The following is a 6,587-nucleotide window of genomic DNA, read 5'->3' as shown; positions in this document are numbered from 1 at the left end:
TGAGAGTAAAGATTCTCAAAGTAGCTATTGATAATCTTCTGAATTTCCACTGAGTCTGTGTTAATTACACCCTTTTCATTCCTTATTGCTTGTATTTGAATTTTTTCTTTCCTCTTTTTGATGAGGTAACCTAGGGGCTTATTGATGTTATTTAGTCTTTCAAAGAACCACATTTTTGCTTTTTTAATTCTTTGAATTGTTTTCTTCATCTCAATTGAATTAATTTCTGCTCTAATCTTTATGATTTCTTCCCATCTTGGGCTCTGAGTTTGTTTTGCTTTTTCTTTTTGAGTTGTTGAAGGTGCAGCATTAGGAAATTTATTTGTTCTCGTTCTATTTTCCTAATGTGTGAGTTCACAGCTATGAATTTCCCTCTGAGAACTGCTTTCATCGTATCCCATAAATTACAATAAGTTGTGCTTCAATTTTCATTGAATTGTAGATATTGTTGAATTTCTTGTTTAACTTCATCTGTGACCCATTTGTTGCTGATTAGGGTGTCATTTAATGGTATTTAAGGAGGTTTTTTTTGGTTTCTTTTGTCATTTATTTCCAGTTTCATTGCACTATGGTCAGATAATGTGCATGGGATAATTTCTGTTTTCTTGCATATACTTAAGCATGACCTATGGACCAGTATGTGGTCTATTTTACAAAATGAGCCATGTGCAGCTGAGAAAAATGTGTATTCATCTGTGTTTGGTTGTAACACTCTGTTTATGTCCACCAAGTCCTTTTCTTTCAAGCTCTGTTAATTTTTTGCTAAGTTTTTGTCTGGTTGACCTATCTTTTGGGGATAAGGGGGTGTTAAGGTCTCCTGTTAAAATTTTGGTAGTGGATATTAGATTTTTCATGTCCATTAAGATTTGCATTATATCGTTGGGTGCTCCCGTGTTTGGTGCATACATATTTATGAGTGTTACTTCTTCCTCTTGAATTTTTCCCCTAACCAGTATATAGTGGCCTTCTTTATTTCACTTGATCATTGTTGGTTTGAAGATGAGACTGTCTGAGAAGAGGATTGCTACCCCTGCTTTTTTCTGAGGTGCTGGAGCATGTAGTATTTTGTTTCATCCTTTGACTTTCAGCCTATGAATGTCTTTATGAGTTAAATGTGTTTCGTGTATACAGCATATTGTTGGATTTTGTTTCCTAATCCACTGTGCCAGTCTATTTCTCTTAATTGGTGAATTGAGTCCATTTACATTGATGGTTAGAATTGAGATGTATTGACTTACGGTTGCCATGTTATTTACCTGTTGTCGTTTACTTCTTTTTCTCCTGTGTTTAATTGCTTACCCTATTTAGTTGGTTGCTTCCGATCTCATTTGTGGAATTCTGATCATTTTGGTCCCTCTCTAGAACATCTTTCAGTAGCCTGTGTAAGCTTGGCTTTGTCATAGTGAAATTTTTTAGCTGTTCTTTGTCATGGAAGTATTTCACTTCTCCATCAAACTTGAAAGAGAGTTTTGCAGGGTATAGTAGTCTGGGCTGGAATTCGTTTTCATAGAGAACCTGAAGTACTCTGCTCCATGCTCTTCTTGCCTTCATGGTTTGTGAAGAGAAGTCAGTCGTAATTCTGATGGGTTTTCCTTTGAATGTGATCTGCTTCTTTTCTCTAGCGGCTTTGAGTAAATTATTCTTGCACTGAATTTCTGGGATCTTGACTATTATATGTCTCAGTGTGTTTTTCATTGGGTTGAGGTTCTTTGGCGTTCTGTATGCTTCAGTTACCTAAATGTCAGATTGTTTCCTCATATTTGGGAAGTTTTCTGCTATTACTTCTGCCCATATTTTTTAACGTAATTTGTATTGACTCCTTTGCTCATCTTTGCATCATCTTGCAGGTGATTGATTATTTTTTCCTGTATCCTAGTTGTTTTTAAGAGATCCTTTCTTACCTTTTCACTAGCTGCACCAGCGTCTTCAAGATCTGCAACTCTGTCTTCACTTTCACTTAAACGGTTTTGCAAGCTTGTGATTGAGATTTTAATTTTCTCTATATCTCTTTGACTCTGTTTCATGAGACCTATTTCTTTCCTGTATTGCCCATTCTAGGAATCCGTCATTTTTCTAATCTCCTCTATTTTTTTTATCAGTGTCTTCTTTAGAAGCAGTTATAAATTCTTTTACTGCAGTGTTTTTTTCAGATTGGGTTTCCTCTCTATGTTTCTGTAGTTCATTCTTTACTTCAGATGCTATGAGTTCTGATAATTCTTTTTTTATTTCAGAAAAGCATTCCACTCTGAGATCCTCTGTGACTTTCTGCTGTTGCTTATTTACTATCAACACTATTAATTCATACATTTGAGCCGAGCTAGTGTCCTCTGCACTTGTTCTGGGTGGGCATTGGGTTTCCTTGATATGTTTCTGCATTTGATTCTTACTGCAGGTGTTATTAATTCAGGGATTTCTTTTTTTATTTCCAATCTGAGTTCCTCTATACCTTTCTGCAGCTGTTTCTTTATTTCAGATGCCGTTGATTCTTTGCTTTCAGCTGTGTGATTCCCAATTTGTGCTGTGTTAGTGTCTTCTGCACTTGTTATGGGTGGGCTTGGGTTCTGAGATTGCATTTTGCTCCTTGTCTTTGTCATTTTATGTAGCACTGTCTTCTGACCTTTGTTGTAGACCTTTGTTGCAGTTATAACCTTAGCACCCACTGAAGTTCAGGTGTAGATCTACAATGTTTGGATTTATCCAGCTGTGCCTGACTTTGGTCTGGCTGCTGTGCTCAGCTCTTTTCTTTTGCTGCCCTTCAGGGTGAACCTGTTGTGTCACTCTTGCAAGATGTTCTGCTCCTGGACTAGCTGGGTGGTTCTGTCCCCTACACTCTCTGCAGGCATTACAGCTGCAGGGTTTCACCCAGGCCTGTATGCCAGGCCTGAGCCTAGTCAGGAGGGCCAAGGTGTAGTAGGGGGGAGAGTCAGCTCTCCCACATACTCACTGGGTTTGGGCTAGGACTGGATCTGGGTTTCCCAGAACGAGTCAAAAATTCCTATTTGGCGAGCGGGGTGGGGGCAGTACTATGGAGTCATGGGTGGTGTCCCAAGGGTGTCAACGATGGTCTCACCCACGCTGTGCCTTGGCTGGGACCAGTAGGTCCCGCCGGAGCAGTTAGCCAGAAGCTCTCCCACATACTCACTGGACCTGATCTAGGACTGGGCCTCTGGGTTTCCAGAATGCAGCAGAAATTCCTACTGGGCGGTCAGGGTTGGGGAAGTTTTGCAGAGTGTTGGAGGGCATCCCAAGGGGATGAAAGAGGGTCTCACCCAGGTTGTGCCTGGGCTGGGACCAGTAAGTCCTGCTGGTGCAGGGTAGTAGGCAGCTCTCTCTGTGGGCTTTTGATGGACACTTTGCTTTCACTTAGTTGACTGAAGAGTCCCATTACAAAGGGACAGCTACAGGAGGGCCAGAATAGAACTTTTAAAGCCTGAGTCTAAGACTAATTCTGTCCCTTAGAAACTCTCAGAATGTTTTTTAAAGGGATTAACTCAGCTGATTGGTTCCATTTGCCTTTTTCCTCTCTTTTTCTCTTTATACAGTATGTGGCCCCACAAATGTGATTGCTACTGCTACAGCAGCCATATTCTCCAGATGAGGAAGAAAGATTTTAAGAAAGCAAGGAACAAGCCGAGATCTCTTGACCGCAGTAGCTGTAGACTGACCACTGAGCATTAGATTTATTTTATATGAGATGAAAATAAACCATATCTGGTTTTAATCATTAATTTTTAGTATCTGCTACAGATAAACACAATGGCTCAGTGGCACAGATGTTGTCCTCATCAATTTTCAGCTACTATAATAGAATTCCACAGACTGTAAATTATCAACAATAGAAATGAATTTGGCACACAGTTCTGGAGGTTGGGCAGTCCAACAGTGGTGCCAGAAATGAGTGAGGGCTTTTGCCCCACAACATGACATAAGGACAAGACAGAACTCATGAGACAGAGCAGGCAATGGGAGGCCAAACTTCGAACAAACCCCTTCTCATGGTAACTCTCCCACTCCAAAGCTACTGACATTCATTCATTTATGAGGACAGAGTCCTTGTGACCTGACCATCTCCCTACACTTGGACTTCAGCATGAGCTTTAAAGCGGACATTCAGTCCATAGTGCAGTTGTACAAGTTTAAAGGTAGGTGTCGACCACTTTCAGTACCATCCATCTTGGGGGCCTGCCCCTTAACTCAGTTCTTTAAGTGGCTGCTTCAACAAAGCAGTCAGGCTCAGGTTGCTGTGGTTCAATCTCCACAACTCAAGCCAGCCAAACCTGCCCTGAAGGCATTCGGAGCAAAAAAAAAAAAAAAAGTCCTTCTGCCATTTATAGGAGCTGGGGAGGTGGCTCTGTGGAATAAGCCCTTCCCTGAAAAGTGCAATAGTCTGAGTTCAATTCCTGGTTCTGAAAAAAAAAAAAGAAAGAAAGAAAGATCAGTACCATCCATCTTGCCTTGAGGAGTGCTCAGTATGCAAAACATACAGATAATAGATGGGGTCTACAATGTGCCTAGAATAAAATGAAAGTAAGAGATAGGGGCAGGAGCAGAGAAAAAGGGCATTATCAGCAAAGGAAATATAATTGGCAGATACAGGCAGGGTAGATCTAGAAAATGGAAAGTAGAAAAATTGGACTCTTAGGGGAGCCTGAGATCTGAATGAATCTGTCTAGGTTGGGACAGGAATAGAAAGGAAGAGCGAGCTTCGGTCACTCTACCCTTATTTCACCATCTTTTTACTCTCGATGCCTAGTCTGGAGCTGATGTGTCGTAGGTATTCAATAAATCTGAGGGGAATTAATCAATAGGTGGCTAATGGGAAACAATGGGAGGAAGTACTACCTTCAAGAACATATTTCAGTAGATTAACTTTCTACTGCTGACCTGGATGTCGTGGAGTAAGGAAAATGTACATGAGGCTATCACAATAAGCCAGGTTTAAAGAGATTCCTGATAACGGAATGATAGTCTCTAGAACACAAAGCAGAGCACAGATGTCACAGCGACTGTGAGGAATATCAAGAAGGCACCAATCAGGTGAACTTTGAACTGCAAGGAATGAGAGAGCTTACAGCTGACAATTCGAGACTGAGTGACTGTGAGGGCTCTGGGCCCATGCCAGACCTGGTGGAACACACCTGTAATTCTAGCGGTCCGAAAGGCGGAAGCAACAGGATTGCAAGTTCAAGCCCAGCTTGGGCCCCTTCGAGATGTGGGAAGATCCTGCTTAAAACCTTTTAAAATTCAATTTATTTTAAAGAGAATAGAAAAATAGCAGATGGAACATTAGAAACTACACAATTTTTTAAAAACAGAAGATGATAACTATTCAACTGTGGGTGCTATATTGCAGATTGTTGTCTTCAATGTAGTTGCTCAGATTACAGATATAAGCATGTAAAATTGGGCAAAGTGAAAATTAAGAGTTCACTGCTACCTTCAAAAAACTGACAGAAGCTCTTTCTCTCCGAGCAGGTGCCAGCCGCGGCTTCTTTTTCAATTATAGCCAAGATTAAGACTCTGATCTTCACAGCAAGAAGAAAGAAGAGGTGTTGAAACAGCTGGACGACCTGAAGGTGGAGCTGTCACAGCCACGCGTCGCTAAAGTGACTGGCAGCCTGGCATCCAAGCCTTCCAAGATCCGAGTCGTCTGCAAATCCATCGCCCGTGTGCTCACTGTCATCAACCAGACGCAGAAAGAAAACCTCAGGAAACATTACAAGGGCGAGAAGTACAAGCCCCTGGACCTGCGGCCCTGCGCCGCCAGCTCAACAAGCACGAGGAGAAGCTGAAGACCAAGAGGCAGCGGCGGAAGGAGCGGCTGCGCAAGTTTGCTATCGAGGCTTGAGCGGAGTCACAATAAAACTCAAGCTCTGGAAAAAAAAAAATAAATAACCAACCTGACATAAATCAGTACAGTCTTCTTAGCTATCCTGTGTTTGTATCTATATATATGATTTTCCCCTTTCGTTTTTTCGGATCTTTTCACCTTTCCATCAACCCAATTATTTATTCCTTATGCTCAATTTGCTTCCTTTTACTATACCATTTGTACTTTTATTTATTCTTTTAGGTTCTTACACTAGGGAGACAATATGATGTTTGCACATGTGGGTCTGATTTATTTCACTTATGAATGTAGCCTTTAGTTTCATCCATTTTCCTATAAAAGCCTTGAGTTTATCATTCTTTATAGCTGAATGATATTCCATTGTATTAAAAAAATATCTTTTTTACTTCCATTCCTCAGTTGACAGGCATTTGGGTTGTATCAAAGATTTAGCTATGACAAATTATGCTGCTATAAACATAGCTGCACATATTTCTCTGTGGTAAGATGTTTTCAGTTATTCTAGAAAAATACCCATGGGGGAAATAGCTAGGTCAAATAGGACTTCTAATTTTATTTTTCTGAAGAATCTCTACATTGATTTTCTTAGAGGTTGTACCAATTTACACTTCAACCAACAGTGGAGAAGTGTTCCTTTTTCCCCAAAGCCTTGCCAGCATTTGTTATTAGCTGACTTCTTAATGAGAGCCATTCTTCCTGGAGTGAGATGGAATCTCAGTGTTGTTTTAATCTGCAT

The 6,587-nt window shown here is 40.7% G+C and overlaps 1 pseudogene; it reads left to right on the top strand.

Annotated features, from left to right (window-relative positions):
* The window catches only part of LOC101579209, a 35,666-nt pseudogene extending 29,818 nt beyond the window's left edge, over positions 1 to 5,848 (top strand).
* Positions 5,849 to 6,587: the final 739 nt, after the last annotated feature.

The sequence above is a fragment of the Octodon degus genome, unplaced genomic scaffold, assembly GCF_000260255.1.
Source record: "Octodon degus isolate 3935 unplaced genomic scaffold, OctDeg1.0 scaffold00003, whole genome shotgun sequence".
NCBI classification, from domain to species: domain Eukaryota; kingdom Metazoa; phylum Chordata; class Mammalia; order Rodentia; family Octodontidae; genus Octodon; species Octodon degus.
Note: the sequence above shows the minus strand (reverse complement) of the source record. Positions and strands in the feature narration are given on the sequence as shown.